This window comes from Prosopis cineraria, unplaced genomic scaffold, assembly GCF_029017545.1.
Source record: "Prosopis cineraria cultivar Desert tree isolate PC_DT_omini unplaced genomic scaffold, ASM2901754v1 PC13, whole genome shotgun sequence".
Lineage (NCBI taxonomy): Eukaryota > Viridiplantae > Streptophyta > Magnoliopsida > Fabales > Fabaceae > Prosopis > Prosopis cineraria.
Genome location: NW_026555344.1, coordinates 10,487,078 through 10,506,143, shown reverse-complemented (window position 1 = coordinate 10,506,143; position 19,066 = coordinate 10,487,078). Strand labels below are relative to the sequence as shown.

At 31.2% G+C, this 19,066-nt stretch overlaps 1 protein-coding gene across 1 annotated transcript in view; it reads left to right on the top strand.

Moving 5' to 3' along the window:
- LOC129289763 (uncharacterized) overlaps positions 1 to 19,066 on the top strand; it is a 67,171-nt gene that overhangs the window by 27,346 nt on the left and 20,759 nt on the right. The gene's annotated exons all lie outside the window — the stretch shown is intronic.

Genomic DNA, 19,066 nt, shown 5'->3' with positions numbered 1-19,066 from the left:
TCCCGCTCCTATTTTGATTTATGAATATTTATTATGATTGTTTAGTTGATATTGATTGTTACAAAACAAGTTAAATATGGTCTGGAAAATAATTAATGTTCTTATAAAATTCTTTCGATTTTTTTCATGGAAAATATTTTTTTAAAGAAGGATATCATTAAAGGTGCTCTACAGCAATTTTTTATTTTTTTATTTTTTGGGCTTGAAAAGAAGAAGTGAACCCAACTTGACTATAAATTTTGGTCAAAAACAAAAGCGAAGCGGTGAATAAATGAAATTATTATAAAAAGCAAGTAAATGATTCAAAAAGGATAGTGAAATTTTTAATCCTTTAAATTTGTCTCTATTATTAATTGAATCTCTGAAGTTTAATTTTATTAATTTATTTTGTTAAATTTGTCTCATTTATTGATTTGATTCTTATTATTTAAGAAAAGACAGTACTATTAAAATTTGCCAACATGAACAAAGAAATATTAATGCAAGCCATGCAAATTAGTAAAAAGAAGTGTGATTTTTTATATCGGTAATGTTTATATTTTGGAACAAGATTTGTTGGGAGAAAATGTTTATATTTTGGAATTGAGTGAGTGTATTAATCAAAACTAAATTTTAAAAAACTAAATTGATAACTGATACAAACTTAAGGGAAAGAAAATTTCATTATCCCTATATACATATATATATATATATATATATATATTCTCATTTAAGATGCAGAATTTTCCAATCAAGAGTGAAATAGAATGAGGTAGTCAAACAATATTTTTCTTTTACTCCTGATAAAGTATTAAATTGATATGAATTAATGAGGGCATGCTTTGTGCAATACCTTTTCCTCTTCATCAGAACCAACAACAGCCTCTGAGGATTTCAGAATACAAAGAGGATGAGAAGAACGAGAATGGTGTTGGTCCTTCTTCTACTTCTCACGAACCAGCAAGAGCTGCTAAAAAGATGACAACACAAAGTGAGCCTCCGTTAGCACAACATCCTCACATAGTCGAAGCAATTGCTGGTAATTAGCTCAAAGGTTTTACTACTCATGCTATTTTACATTAAGAGAAGTTTGTTAAAATTGGGTAAAATTCAAAAAATTTGTAATGCTCCTCTAAAACCATCCTTTGATTGGTATAGTTTACTAGGGAGGGAAAAAGAGAGGATGAAAATGCCGCCATTATTTAAGCTAAAAGTGAGAGACACTATGACTATTATCTTATTTTAACCTTCTGTCATATTCTCACGAACCTTGTTAGCCGCTTACAATGCCAAAACTAAATTATCTTATCATCCTAAAAAATTAAATTACATCTGTTGAACTTATACACACACACACACACATATTAAATCTTCTGAATCCATAAACGTAATGTTGCTTTAACATTATGTCAATGTTGTAGCTAAATTTGAGGCCAAAGAAGAACAATTGAGAGCTGAGAATGAAGCACGAGAGGAAGCACTGAGAGTCCAGCTAGTTCAAAACCAGGAGTTCATTAAGCAAATGATTGTTTTTATAATGTGCTTATTTATATTTTTTTGGGTCCTATGTAATTTTGTGAGTAAATAGTAACATTATTCTATTATGATCAATTTGTAATTTAGAAGATCTAATCTATATTAAATTTTTCATAGGGTGCTTATTTATATTTTTTTTGGGTTCTATGTATTTTTTTTTATCTGTAATCTTTTTTAAATCAACTAAATGTTAAATTCAAAATAAGAATTAAAAGTCTTAGTAAATTAGTCTAAGTTTACAGCTCGCATTCCTTGATTTGTAACTTTCAAGGGGATTCACTGATTTATAATAAAAAAAAGATGTCAAATATATCATTACTTGAAATTTGTTAACAAATTAACAAATCTTATTTGTTAATTTAAAAGTTGCAAATAATAGTATGAGAGTAGCAAGTCATATAACCAATTAATTTACTCTTTTGATTATTTCTCACCATTCCATGAAAAAAGTAAAGCATATTTTGTCCTAGTGGGCATGATTTGTTTTGTATGGTTGGATTTTTTTATCTCATTATTTTTCTATGAGTTGTTAATCTACAGATTACAATAGACAATAATGTACATTCAACTCAAGTTACGGTAGAAGAACACAGTCTATCTTCCCAGTTTTGAGGTATTTTGTTATTCATGATCTCACCCTTAAATATATAACGTATGATACTATTTATTTACTGACAGTAAATAACTTATTTCTCAACACATAATGGAATGTACTTTACTAAAGATTATATTGCATACATCATTTTAAACTTTGAATTATATTTTCAAATTTGTTTACTTTTTTAAAATTTGAGAATGTTCTCTATCATTTAAAATTTTTTTATTGACATTTTTTTTTTGCCAGTCAATTTGTCACTCGTATATTTATGTGTTTTTTTTTTGTTACAATATTTATATGGTTTTTATGTGGTTTTTCATAAGTATTCTCTCATTAGAAGCAGTCCTATTGTGGCACAATTGAGCATTGAATATGGGCATCTCTCCCAACTGAGATTCAAATCTTAATATATCACATTGTGTGATACTAACCTCTTTCATTAAATCCAACTTCATTGATATTTATGTGGTTTTCTTGCAACTCTCCTTATTTCCCTCTTTTAAGATTTTTTGGTCGCTAAATGTCTCGAAAAATACTGCAGTTCGGACTTCTAATCCAAAAAAAAAAAAAACAAGCCATTTGTTTGTGTGTGTATAATATACAAAACTTCCCTTAATTTTAAGCCATATGTAAAAATAACTGTTCCCTTCCATATTGTGTAGGTAGTCATTTACCCTGTTAAGTACATATATTTTAAAGTTTTAAAGAATTGCACAATTTAAAGTTTTTATGTTATAACGTTAAGATAATAAAATCTTGGTCTCTCAAGTTTGTTTGAGTTATTGGCTTTTAAAATTTAAATTTTATCAATCAATTTACCAAAAAAAAATTTATCAGTTAAATCCTTAATGTGTCATATCTATAGATAATTAATCTTTATGATCTAAAAGGGGAAATCGCATAATAATGACTAATTGTGTATGGTTATAAAATTTTAGGGGCTTAATTAATAAATATTAAGTTTTAGGAACCAGATCAATGATTGAAATACATTTAAGGGACAAAAAGAAATATTTATCCCATTGTAATTTTCAAAGAGAAGAAATATGAGAACCTTGTAAATCCAAACATTAATTTTAACTTTCCAATTCTCATATGTCATTATATTTGTTAAACGCATTTCTTCAGTCTTCTTACTAATAACGGATTGGGTGTCTAGATTTTTTTATTTTTTGAAGATATAAATTTTAAAATTAAGATAAAACACTAATACAAAAAGCATTTTTTACCACAATTAAAATACATTTTTCGCGACAGAAAAAGCTTTGTAGTAGAAAATCATGTCGTAGTAAATAGACATTTTTCGCCACAGGTCAAGTGGAACTGTGGCGAAAGATATCATTTTTCACCACAGATCTAAGCTTACCTATGGCGAAAAATACAGTAGTAAAAAATATCATTTTTCGCTGCAGGTTTCAGCTCAACTGTGGCAAAAAATGATGTCTTTCGCCACAGTTCCCAACTCACCTGTGGCGAAAAATATAGTGATAAAATATATCATTTTTTGCCACAGGTCCTAGCTCACCTGTGGCGAAAAAGATTATCTTTCGCCACAGGTTCGAGCTCACCTGTGGTGAAAGATGCGTTTATATCTTTCGCCACAAGTTCGAGCTCATCTGTGGTGAAAGATGCATTTATAGATTCATATATGGCGATAGTTGTTTCTATAACTGTCGCCATATATCATCTTTTACCACAGTTATAGTGATAACTGTGGCCGTAAATACTATATTTTTTTAATAGATTCACAAATAAATGTATACATCCTTTGATTACAAAACTTGCATTAATACATAAATAGCAACTCCAGACACCAGTACAAATATATCTGGTACAAATATATGAACTAAAAGTCTACATTTTTAATACAAATATCTAAAAATTTTCTACTCTAATCCTGTCAATTCTAAGAAAAATCTAGACCACATATTGCGAATATGTCTTAACTCTTGCTTAGAATATGACTCTAAACTTTGAAAGTGTTGCAAATTAAATAGCAATATATGTATGAATAATAACTTAAGTATACAACAAACATCATAATTATAAATTATTATTAATAAATTATTACCTGATCAAATGAGTAAGTGATACCCTGAGTGATGATTTCATATATGAAAATCATCACATAATAACCGCATTCTACACTTTCTGGTTGTTGAGGACACTATGAAGAAAATTAAAAAAATTAAATTTATTATATCAATATTATAATCTTTATTTTAATTAGGGAATAAATTTGAAATACTTACTTGCATTGGCACCTACTTGATTTCATTTTTTTTCTTGTCAATCATTCCCGTTAATTTTTAATATGTCGCTAAAGATCTATTTACCAAATATACACACTTAGAAAACTTTAAAAATATTAAATATATGTTATTAATAACACAAAATAGAATTATTCAAAAATTTACAATTCAATCAAAGTCTTCATATCGTTGCTTATTTTCCTTTGTAGTGAACAAAATCAATATATGGTATTTTCATATGGGCAAATGACAGGAAGCATTCAATGATGACTACAATATATTAATATATTAATATCACATCATTAAGGAAATTTCTTTATAAACTAAGGAATGAATTTAAAATTTAATACCTCTCAATAATTGGTAAAAACCAGCACATCTTCTTTTGCTTGCACATCATTTTTCCAATATAAGAAGCTCTTTGGTTCACTTTGCCACATGCAATTAAAAGTGGAGACAAGAACCTATAATTATTATCAACACCGAGTTCATTGCATATCTTGTAGAGGTACCTTTAATAATAAGAAATACGTTAGCAATAAAAAAATATTAAAAATTAATTTAGAAATAAAAATGAATACTTACATGATAAAAATTTGAATTATTCCCAAGTCTAACCACTCAAAAATAATGAGATCATTAATGTCTTTTCTGGTGACTCTAAACGTAATATGCTTCCCAATAATATTTTCGATTACATTTATTTCATCAGAAAATTCATCCATGTCAACCACCACCGAAGCCAACCATTTCAAATCATCTTATACTGGTTGAGGATTGGAGCCCAGAGATTCTTTTGATTGTAGAAATTTCTATGATTAATATATAATGAAAATTAGAAATACATATGATATTAATTAAATCTAAAAAATTGTAATATTTTTATACCTCTTCAGTAACCTGTCGGACTAGCTTTTTCAACCAAATAATGAAATTATATTGAGCTTCTCCTATTGTTTACACCTCCTTAGTAGGGAATAGAACAGGAGCATTAGCATTCACAACCTCTTCAACCATCACCTTTACTTGGTTATATTGTATCTGCTAGTGGTGGACTATAGTTGCATCGTTATATACTTTTCCATATGCAATTACTCGTTTGCCATGATCCTTCACATAAAGTATGCATGGCATTCTTTGATCTGATAGGCTAAGATCACATACTATCTCTGTAACACCATCATATTTTGGTGCTTGTTACGGTTGCATCTGCAGACTACTAATCATTGATTGCATTTCCATCATCATGCTTGACTTGCATTCTGCTATCATCATTTGCACTTGTTGTATCGGCACAAGATTAGATGGTGGAGGTCCAAAATATTGTCTTAAACCCACACCTTTTGGAAACCCCCTAACACAACCAGGGTGCTCTTCACTCCCTAAGGCCGTGGTTAATATATCCTTCCTACCAGTAGACACAAAGGTCCCCTCAGAGGATGCTTCTGTAAGAGCATCCTAGAATATGCGAGCAAATAAAAATCCATATAGTTAAAAAATTTCAATCATATGATTAAGATATTGACTGTAAAGATACGTACAATTTTTTCAGCTACTTCTCTAGCCTCTGGGAAAATAAACTCTCCTTTTTTATTCATCCGTCCTCTCTTCCATGCTTGAGCACGATTAACAGGAGATGGAGGAGAAACATCTTCAATATTATCAACCCCCACTGCTTGTCTTTTAGCTTCTCACTTCTCTTGAGTCATTATATCATAAATATATGCATACCCTCCCCGAGACATCGTATGGTTGTATAGATTTTTCTTTCGACACTCTTGCCCTTTTTGACTTTTTTCCTATTAACAAATAATGAAAAGCATTTGTTAGAAATGAATTTTTACTAATACTAAACAAATTATCATATTCTTGTTTCACTTACCAAAAATTGGGGATCATGTCTACTATGAACAAATTTCATCCACATGTCATAATCAATAAATGAATATTTCTCCCAAGGTTTTTCCATGTTGACATCATTATCACTATCATCATTTTCATTGCAACTCTTAGGAAACACATATTTTCTAGTAAGTTTGGACTTAAAGTCCCTCCATCGGTCCCCAGCATACTTTAGCCACTTGTTCTTTAAAAATGGAGTTTTCTTAATATCATAAGTAATCTGCAAAATAACACACATCAACAAAGAATTTAGTAACAACATAAAGGTCAAAATAAAAAGTAGATATGACATATAATAATTAGAAATACCAGTATAGATTCCCAAACATCATTTTTGTCACTTTCATTTACATCATTCCACTCTTCCTCCAAGATGCTGATTTTTTTACGTGCCACCAAACCCACAAAACTCTTAAAAATATTTCCTTTCTTCTTATCAATTGGTTGGCCTTAGTCATCAAAATCAAGTTGAATTTTTTCATGTATTTGGGCTAATTTAGTAAGTCGTGTGGCCCCTCTTTTACCTCTTTAGAACTTGATTTGTCAGTGACAAAATTCTCCATATTTTTTCTAAAACAAATAAGATAAATAAAGTTAGTAGAAAAAAATATAATAACATATCTCATATTCATCACTTGTTCGCAAAGCATCTATCCAACTATGGTTCATCATTATCTATTTCAAATTTCAATAAATAATTTATAATTTGAAATTTAAAAAAAATTTGACAGCATAACAGTTCACAAAGCAAGATTTCCCTAGCACTAGACCCCTCAATTTGTTCAATTTAACCTCTCAATTGAATTTTCAAAATTATCAACTCTAATCAACAACTAATTCAGCTATCACATACAACTGTTAAATAATAATCTAATTTACTTTTGTAGAGCTAAAAGGATAATTGAAATATATTATTCTATTTAACCTTTCCAAAACACCAATTTGAACAAAATTAAACAAATTTTAATGATTAAATTCAACTGAATTGTCAATAATTATTAAATCTAATAAACAACAAATTTAAACTATCACATACAGCCATCAAACAACATTTTAATTAATTTATGATAGTAGGTGTTTAAAAATTATCAAGAAATAAAAAAATAGTAAAAAGAATAAAAAAGATAAAATTTAAAATTAGCAAAAAAATTAATTTTGTGAAGCATAAAAAGTTAATTAAATAATTAAAAAAAACCTAAAAATTGAGATGTGTAGGGGCAAGGGAAGGAAACTCGATGAAAGCGGTGCTTAAAAATAGGTGTTTAAAAATTATCAAGAAATAAACTAAAAAAATAGTAAAAAAGAATAAGAAAACAAAAAAAAAACAGCAAAAAAAAATTAATTTTGTGAAGCATAAAAAGCTAATTAAAAAATAAAAAAAAACCTGAAAGTTGAGATGTGCTGGGGGTAAGGGAAGCTGAACCAAAGGTGGCGGTGGCGGCGGCGAGCTGGGGGCATAGAAGCTGAAGGCGGCAACGAGCTAGGGGAACACAAGCTAAAGGCAATGGCGAGCTGTGGGATAAGGCGAGCTGGAGCTGTAGGCACTCTTCAAGCTGTGGGAGCTACAAGCTAAAGGGGAATGAGGAAGCGAGCTGCAAGCTAAGGGGGAATGAGTGAGCTTGAGGATGAGCTATGGGGAAGACGAGCTGTGGTCGACTATGATTGCTGGAGCTGTGGGGGAGAGAGACGGCACGAGTTGAGAGATTATGAGCTGAGGGATTAAGTCTTTTAATAGCATTAACGACGACAGTTAACCCACCGCCTGTCGCCATAAATGTGTCTCATTTTCAGACACATTTATGGCGACAGTTCACAGGGCAACTGTTGCCGTAAACCATGTTTTTTTAAAAAAAATTATTTTAAGACACTTTTAATGTGTCTTAAAATAAAATATTATTTTTAAAATAATATTTTATTTAACTTAATTAAGACACATTTAATGTGTCTTAATTTAGACACATTAAATCTATCTTAAAAAAATATAATTTTTAAAAATAAGATTTTATTTAAAAAGTCTTATTTAATGTGTTAATTCAGACACATTAAATGTGGCCTAAAATAAAATATTATTTAAAAAATATTATTTTATTTTAAAAATAAGATTTTATTTTAATTAATTAATAACAGCGACAGATGCCTCGGGGTCTGTCGCTATAAATATGTCTTTAACAAGACATATTTATGTCTTTAAAAAGACATATTTATGGTGACAAATTCTCAGGGGACTGTCGCCGTAAATTTTTTTTTTAAAAAAAAGTCTTTGGCGACAGGCACCCTCAAGACTGTCGCTAAAGATATTGTCTGAATTCCAAACAATTTTAATTTGTTTGGAATTCAGACAAGCTTTGGCAACAGGTACCCTCGAGCCTGTCGCCAAAGATACATCTTTGGCTATAGTCCCAAGAGCGCCTGTCACCAAAGCCTTTTAATGTTGTCTAAATTCAGACATTTTGAAATTCAAAATGTTTGAATTCAGACGTAAATAAATAAATAAATAAAATATATAAAATTAAATTAATTTAATTATTTTAAGATTTATTTTATTTTGTTTTTTATTTTTAATATGCCCAATTTTTTGAAAATTTTAATTTTAACTTTAAAAAAATATATTAATTATTCAATATTATTAAATAAAATTTGCGAATATTTTTTATCTAGACACAATTAATTTAACTTAGATATTACATTATTTATTACGAATATAATAAATAATTTTTATTTATTATAATAGTCTCTAAATAAAATTCATTTAACATTTTTTATTTTAGATACAATTAATTTATCTTCAATATTACATAATTAATTATGAATATAATAAATAATTTCGATGAAGTATAATTATCTTCTAAATAAAGTTATTTTAATCTTTTTTAATTTAGAAAAAATTAATTTGCCTTAAATATTAATTTATTATTAATAAATAATAAATAATATAATTAATAATTGATTTCAATTATAATTATTTTGTAAATGAATGACATTTAAGTAATAATTTATTTTAATTATTTAATTTAAATATTTCTCATAAGCATTTATGGCAACAATTTATCATAGAACTGTCGCCGTAAATGATCTACTTTTCAAGTTAATTACTAAAAAGCCATTATCTCATGTATTACCACAGTTTTTTTTACGAACTGTGGTAAAAAATATGTCGTTAAATTGCTATTTTGCACTAGTGAAAGTCACAATTGTGAATGTAAGATAAAATGTTTCAATTAAAAATAACTATATTCAATTAGCAAGTATAGGCATCCTGATAACTTCAATATTAATAGATTTTCTCTTGCAAACATATTTTGTGATAAAAAAGTTGTAATTGAAAGAAAATTTTTATGTACGTTTTAAATTTTTCTTTTTTTAAGTTGAGTGTAAAAATTCCACCGTTTATTATTTTGAAGGAAGATATTCTTTTATAAATGCATTTGCACGCACTTTAAAATGAAGTTTTTTTAAAAGGAATCTCTATCTTTAATTCCTTTAAATTTTTAATAGAGAATCCAAAATTTTATAGCCATGGCATTGCCTTTAATCAATATAGGCTTATTTGATTCTACTATATTATTTTGTGCTTTATCTTGCATGATCATGCTGTAAGCTTGGTTGATCGTTAGTAGTGGAGTCATTAAGAGGATCTGTGATTAGGCTTGGCTATGGGAATCACTAAGTCCCATGAGAAATTGCAACAAACGTTGCTGTTGCATTACTTCAGCGTACACCTTCGAGGCCTCACACTTATATCTAGGAATCACAACTAAAGCTAATTGTTCCTGCCAGAGCTCCTCAAGCTTCATAAAATAACTAGAAAAAGAGAGAGAGGCTTGGGTGAGGGAATTAATTTCTCGATGAATTGAAAAAAAATCTACGAACCCATAACCTTGTTGAATCATTCCTTCAAGTCAATCTAGATAAGATGTGCATTCTGTGAAAAATCAATCCCACTCGCAATCTCTTTGGAGGTAGAACTTAGTAGCCAAGACAATACAACGGCATTACAATGCTCCCACTAGTCATGTAAGGAAGGATCTTGCAATTCTTTCGACCACAATCCATCGACGATCCCCAATTTGTGTTTCCCAAGCAAAGCAATCCACACCTTATGGCTCTAGACAGGATAGTTCTCTGATCCGGTGAGCACGTGTGGAACCAATACCGTCGCCTGAGTTTTTGAGGGATGCAGATAAAGAGGATGGGTAAAATTGATCATCGCTACCACCAAGCCATCTTTCATGTTATTGTTCTTCTCATCATTCCAACATTCTTCAAGGGTTTTTAGTTCACAAGAGATAGGTAAAGTTCGAGAGCACATGTGGTTTTTGGTTCACGAGTGCTTCACAAGAGACTAATTTCAAAAAATATTGCGTCTTGATCTTTTTTTTTTTTTGGTTGCCCACCTGATTCACCAGAACTTCACCCCGACTATATTCAAATCTAACTTGGGTTACGTACCTGGCTTTGGTAGATGAGTCTCCCAATGAGAATTTTCTGCATACACAAGGCTCTAACTCGAGACCTTGCTTAAGTGGAACCAAGTTACTTATTACTCGAATCAACTCCTGTTGGCTTGAATAGTTGGGCTTATGTCTTCATTAGTTTCGTGAAGCCATGGCCCACTTCTTGAGACCACCAGAATATGAAAGACTAACCCAATAAGGTCCTTGGCTCTAAATACGATGTTGACAATAGTGTATCTACAGATTACACTATAAAACCGTGAATGCAATATTTTGAGTGAATAATACTACTTGCATTAACCCAAACAAATACAGAGTACCAGTATTTATACAAGTAATATGGAGGCTAAAGAAGACAAAAATATCCCCATTGATTAACAACTATATAAACGAACAAATAATATAAAAACATTACATATCCTCAATAAAGATAAAATTATTATTACGTAAAAATCTATATAGACAAACTCGTGAATATGATTACTCTGTAAATACATTCATATAGACAAACTCGTGAAATTTCATAATTTTTTTTTAGAAAAGGGAACAACATGAGAAATTAATAATGAAAAGAACACCGTGGAACTCTTTGGGTGGAAACAGCACTAATAGGGGTCCCTATTTTTTTGTTCTTACAGTAAGAAGACTTTTGACCTAATTTATAAAAAAATTTAGAAAGGGAAGAGAGAATCCAAAAGGTAATAAAAGGAAAAGAAAGCACATTAAGTCAAAATCAACAACATGTGACACTCGCTAGGAAAAGCCATCTATGCTTATTACTAACATGAAGTAGCAAATCTTATAACATTTTTGAATTTTGGCTCTTTTGTGGTTAGCACGAAGGACTCAGAGCGATCGAAAAGGTAAAATTTTCAAGAAAATAAGATTTGAAGTTAAAATGACTTGTTACTGCCCTACCATTCAGCTAGTTTAAGCGATAACATCATACAAACTGATACTTTAATTAAAAATATATCCCTGAAATAAACAAATATAAATAATTGTTTCCTATCAATTGCAATCATAATATCAAATATAAGGTGGATAATTGCACAAATGCAACTTAGCATAAAACTTAAAATTTAACCAAACTTCATAAGAGCGCAGAGCAAGTTGAACATAACTTTGAATCAAATATCTGACCATACTTACCGAATGTGAAGGAAGACCAGTTGAGAAATGGCTGCACATGCCATAGATGGAATCTTCAATTTTAAAGATTTCTATAATCAATCAACTTCCTACACCTATAGAACTTGATCATTCAAATTGATATACTAGGACCTCCATCATCATCATCAGATTCTAGTATTTTCAAAAGTACTTGCTTGATTGAAAAGGAACGATCAACTATTATCATCTATGAAAACTTAAAGGTTTCTGGTTTAGTGGGGTTTAATAATAGGGTGGAATCCAAATCTCATGCAAGGCTTTGGGGAAGCCATAGATGGAACATCCTAAATTTTCAACTTGGAACTTTGAGTGCTTAATAAGGGTAAATTGGTCAAAATATGTGCGTTTTAAACTAATGATGTTTTTGGAAAACTGATATAGTTATTTAACCTTTGAATAGCTTTGGAAATGAGCTAAGATGGTGTACAATTCAACCGAGTATAGCGGGAAGCCAAAATAGCATGTGGCACTTGCTATGCCGTTTGCTGCGGAGTACGCATAACACCCTATAGCACCTTGCCATTTTCTAGCTTAAATCAGACGCGAAACATATTTGATTTTAAAGGAAGGAAAAGAGAGAGAGTGAGAGGGCAAAAGAGGATACTTTTAGGGCTGTCGGGGCTTGACTTTGGGAGCTATTTAGAAGCAATACAAGCTTGAATCATCTTGGGTAAATTCCATTTTCCCTCTCCTTTTCCATTATGCGAATTTCTAACTTTGGGGGTAATGTAGGCTTTGATTTTTATTTCTTTAGATTTAAACCAAACCCATTGCCTTAGTTAAGGTCTTGAGAAGTTAAATCAAGCTTCTAAACTTATTTCTATGGATTTTGTATTGATTTAAAATTTTTGGTTAGGGTTTTAATGAACCTTAAGTATAATTTAAGAGTTTTGGATCAATGTAGGTAAATGATTGGTGATATTAGTGTGTTTGGATGCTAAATGGGATTTATGGAGTATATTCGAAGGGTTGATGTTGATAAAATAAGATTTTAGATATAATAGGTACCCGAAATTTAATGATTTAGGGGTGTAATTAGAGTGATAATTGACAATTATCGCTTAAGTGTGTTGATTAAGTATTGCTTGAGTGTTTTCACGCGTGTGAAACATGTGAAGCGAACATTAGACCACGGTAACCCTTTTTTGTGGTGAAAGGGTTGAGGTAACGGAATAATTTACTCTATTTGATTAATTGCTTAACTATTTATAAATAGGTATGTAATTTTGCCTACGCATGTTTTGAAAACATTGCATATTGCCAAAGAAGGTTTTTGTGCATTTAAAATGATTTTAAACAATGAAAATTGTGAAAGTTTCTTATATTAGTAAATTATGGTTTTGATACAAGCATGTGATATGTATGAGAAGTGTGAGCATGATTATAATAAGGGATAGGAGTTCACCCGTAAGAAGTAGTAAAAGTCTATATGGTATATATTTCCTTAGTGCCTAATAAAATATGGTATTGGAGATTATCTCCTTAGTACTCATATGGGATACGGTGTTAAAGATTGACATCTTTAGTATCAATGATGTAATGTTGGAGTAACAACACCCTGATTCGTGTGTAATAAGGGAAAACCACAGTCTGAAAGTAGGATAGAACACTTTTGGCTATGTGATCCTACCACTGAAGGGGAGCTCAGGCCATTGTATATGTGTACTTAGTCCAATTGAGCCTTTGGTTTTAGTTAAGGTGATATGGAGAATCAGATAATAGAATAATCATGCTATAGTGAAAATGACTTGTGTTTATGGAAATTCTATGTTTGAATATGCTAAATGAGTGTTTTTACCTATATGAGTTTTACTTGTTTATAGTTGTGCATGTTAATTGATAGTGATGAATTATTCTATTACTGAGATATTTATTTCATCCCGTGGTTATATTTTTACAAGTGATGGCTCCAATAAGGGAAAAGGGAAGGAAAGGACTAACGAGGAGTGAAGAGCTTCATTTGTATAGCTCTTTCCTTTGATGTTTTGGTTTTGTAACGAATATGTTAAGAATTTTATATCAACTTAGGATCATTTAATCTTTTGTATTCACTTGCATGAGAATTGTGGTGTATGGGTATGTATCTTAACCTAGAATGATATATTTGTATTGAAATTATTGTGAGAGATTGAGATTTTAGTACAAGTGATATGTTTGTGTTGATTATGTGTTGAATTGGTCAAAATGAAAATTATAATGAAATATATACACCTCCTTACTATTGCTATGAAATGAGGGTTGGGTAGTTATTTTATGTATAGACTATTGTTATTGTGCTATCCTTGGACTATCAGGTTGTGGGTGGTCCATTTAAGTTTGTCCAAACAATTCTAAGGCTATTAGTGAGTTTTGGACACCCTTAAATGTGTTGTGGATTGAAAACAAATTATTTTGGGTTTGGATGTCCAACTTTTAAATAATTGAGTATTTGAGTATAAGACTAGTGCCAATAGCTAGAGAACTTGAAGAGTTACGCGTGAATACTTGAACCGCTCAAATCGAACATCGGATAGTGAAACGACATGCTCCGAAAGTTAGTCCGAAGTGCTGTCATGACAACAGGCTTGTGCCGTGTTGCATGATAATCGCGCCATGGCACAATGCTCAAAGAGGGACATAGTCCCTTTGTGCCATTTGCTGTTGTGGGAAGGCCTGTGTCACAGCAGACTGTGCCAATTTTGAAATTTTTTAGATTGTTCCAATTGTGTTTTTAAAAGTTGCTTTTGATTTCCATGCTTTCATTATCATATATAATTTGTTTTAAATTATGGTTTGAGCTCAAATAGCTTTTCAAAAGGGTTTTACTAGGATTAATATTTTTAAACTATTTACTTTTAAACCCTTGGATTATGATGACTCGTGTTAGGGATTTTATTTAATCCTTATTTTCACAATAGTGTGTTAGAATGTTATCTTGGTAATGTCAGGGTACATATTACAAAAGAAGTCACAAATGGTGTTGGACAATGTGTAATGTCCACCTTAACATTACCAGGACATACATTTACACACCATTATGATGATCAGGATTAAATAAAATCCCAAGTAAAAGTTATCACAACCTAAGGGTTTAAAAGTAATTAGTTTAAAATAATGGGATCCCAAGAAAAACTCTTTTTAAAATATTGTTTGAGTTCAAAATCAATCCAATATAATAACGAAGGCATGGAAATCAATAGCACATAAAAACAAGCTGATACAATTTGAAAATTTTCCAGAATTTGGCCTATCCTTCGTGGCGTAGGCCATACCCGTCGTAGCAGATGGCACAGAGGGACAAGTCCCTCAGCGAGCATTTGCACCATGGCACAATTACTATGTACTGTGGCATACACGTACTATCGTGACAGCAGATGACAACACTCTAAACTTTTGGAGAGTGCCATTTCGCCATCCGACGTCCGATTTGAGCAATTTAAGTGTCCACACAAAGCTCTTCGAGCCTTCTAGCTAATAGCACCTGTCTCACACTCAAATAATCATCCATTAAAAAGATAGATACTTAAATTTAAAATGATTCGTTTTCATCTTAAAATACTTTCAAAGGTGTCCAAAATACATTACCAAATGCCATTAGCTCCGGAGTCACTTTGACCACCTCAAATGGACCATATATAACACACATGGCCAATCATATCACACAAATAACCAATCATACTCAAAATGATCACCAAAACCCTAATTTATAACTATATAAAGGGGTGGATAAAATTTAATATAAATATTGTTTTAGTCATTTTCACACATAAATCATCATAATTATATCACTTGTAATTGTATCTTAGCCGAACACACTTTCAATCACAATAGCATCAATCTTAGGTCAAGATACACACCCATTTCACATATACTTATACAAAGATAACAAAACAATGTTATGTTCCTAAGTTGGCATAATATTTATGGCATATTCGTTACAAACCAAAGTGACAAGGAGTAGAGCTATACAATTGAGTTCTTTACTCTTCGGTTGCCCCTTCCTTTCCCTTACCTCTATCGGAGCCCTCACCTGTAAAATATAGCCACGGGGTGAGATAAACATCTCAATAACAGAATAATTCACTACTATTAATTAACATGCACAATCATATAGGAGTAAAGCTTTTATACACCAAAACATACTTTTAACATAGTTCAAGATAGTCTTTTTCATAATCAATATTCATTTTTACTCTAGCATATTCAACAAATACTTCCATAAACATAAGTCATTTACCACTAGTATGATCATTCTACCATTCGAGCCTCCATATCAGCCCGATTGAAACTATAGGCTTTTGGATTAAGTATACATTCATAATGGTCTAAGTTTACCTTCAGTGGTAGGATCACCAGGCCAAAGGTGTCCTATCCTACTTTCAGACTATGGTCTCCCCCTATCGCACATAAATTGGGGTGTCATTATTTCAACATCGCACCACTAATGCTATAGAGCGTCACTCTCCAACGCTGTATCCCGCATGGACACTAAGGAAAAGTCTCTAACATCGTGCCTCACTAAACACTAAGAACTACATACTATATCAACTTTTACTATTCCTTCCTACGGGTGAACTCCCATCCCTTAACGTGATCATGCTTACATTTTTCATGCATTTCACACACTTGTGAAAAATGATGATCTTTTTCACATAAGGACTCAAATTTTTTTATTATTTTAAAAGTAGTTTTTAATGCACAAGGAAAATCATCTTTCGCAACATGCCAAGTTTTTAAAACACATGTAAACAAATATATTTATCTACTCATAAATAATTAAGTAATACAATCAATTAGTGTAAAGTATTTCGTTACCTTAATCCTTTGTCACAAAAGGGTTACCGACGTTTAACATTAACTCCACATGTTCCCATTTGCACAATAACACATGAAAACCCTTAATCTACATAATTATGTGACAATTGTCAATTATTACTCTAGATAAACTCTGAATTCACTAAGTTTTAAGTATCCATGATACTTAAATTCCTTATTTAACAACATCAATCATTTCAAATACTCTAATTATCCTATTAAACATCCCGACATATCAAAATTACCATCCAATTATCTACATTGTCTAAAAATTCTCAAACTATGCCTAGGGTTCATCCAAACCCTCAACAAAAATTTCAAATCATCATAAAACTCATAAACTTAGAGTTAAAGAGTTGATTTAACTTTTCAAGACCTTAAATAAGTCAACTCATTTGTCTATTACTTAACCACAACTGAAAATAAGCCCCTAAATGCCCTAAAGTCAGAATTTTTGCATCAAAGGGACGGAAAGGGGGAAATGAAACTTACCTAATGAAGATTCAAGCTCTAAATGCATCCAAGATGCCCTTGAGATTGTGCCCTAACCGCCCTTAGGTCTCCTCCGTCTCTTTGTCAATTTCCCTTCTTTCTTCCCTTTAGTTCTAGTTTGTTTTTGCAAATTGATAAATACTAATTTTTATACGTGTGTTACGGTGCATTGACACGCTAGCTGCAATGCATGGCACAGTGAGCCCCACCACAATTTAAACTTTCCTCCGTGCCATAGTCTGCTCAAACTTCAACCTAGCCTTCTTCTTAGGTTGTCCAAGGATCCAACAACTATATTAGTTTCCCATAAATGTCATCAATCTATAATTCATCTAATTTGTCCAAAATACTCTTGTAAATACTGATAATTTCCAATTTGAAAATTCAGGACGTTACACAATACGGACAACAACATACCTAGGAGAATTGCAGGGCAATTGCACGCACGAAGGCACCTTCATGGGGCGAGTTCCTAACCTAATGGTTAGAGCTGTGCAAATGAGTTGCGGGTTAACCCGCGTGGGTTAGCACATTAGTGAATTGGGTTAGGTCAACCCACCAAGATAAACGGGCTAGAAAAACCCAACCGAAGCTGTAAATTGACAGGCCAGCTCGTCCGCGGGCCAACTCACAAAATGCAATTTTATTTTTTAAAATTATTGAAAAATTATAATCAACATATCATATATATATATATATATAGGTAATGATTTTTCTCATATTATTTTTTGAAATAAAGTTTGAATATAAATCTATATTATTTTTGTCAACAAATTTATATTTATAATTTCAATCAATAGATCTTATGAGATTAACAAATAATATATATTTAAAATATTTTTATAAAAACTAATAAATAATTGATTTACAAACTATAATAAAAATTTTATTTGTAAATTGTAAGAAAAATTTACGTTATCTCTTAAATGTAAAGAACATAATTGGGACTCATAAATTATAAATTTGAAAAATATAATCATTATTGTAGATTTATAAAAAAATATATTGTGATTGAAAAAATAAATTATTTTTTTAAAAAAATAGACTAACTAGCAGACCAACCTGTTTTAAGCCGTCATTTTTGTGTGTTGGGCTAGCCCAGCCCATTTTAAAAAATGAGGTAATTTTTTTAATCTAAACCATCAAAATTTACAGGTTAAACAAATTAACTTACAGATTCAACCCGTTTTTTCAACTCTATTAATGATTAAGGAGATGCAATAAAAAAATAAATATTGATAGGCAAGCAAAGTAAAATGGGGGAGGCAACCTGCTGGAATGTATGGAAAGCAAGATGCAAGAAGGCCTACTCTGAGGAAAATAATTTGGATAGCGATATAGCTTTCACTAGTACACAACAAATCATCCATGACATGAATCTGCAATCCAAAGTTAATCTTCTGAGCAATCATGGCTCTCGTGATACAACTAAGTGGATCCCGCCAAAGCCGGGATGGGTTAGACTAGATGTCGATGGCTCTGTCAACCTCAACGGAGTTGCGGCTTGTGGTGGACTTATTAGAGATGATAAAGGCAACTGGATTAAGGGTTTTTCTAAAAGTATTGGCCATCTTCCTAGCACTATTGCAGAGTTAATAGGAATCTTGGAAGGTCTCAAACTTTGTTGGAATGCTCAAATCCCTAAAGTTAACGTTTACTCTGATTCTATGGAGGCCTTATCTCTCATTAACCAGAGCAATACTCATAATCACCCCTATTCGGTCATCATCAGAAACATAAGAGATATTACCATGCATAATTGGGAGATAACTTTTGAGCACGTTTTCAGAGAAACTAATAGATGCGTTGATTGTATGGCACACAAGGCATCACCGGATAATTTTGATATTTGTCTTTTTGATATACTGTTAATTGATTGTATAAGC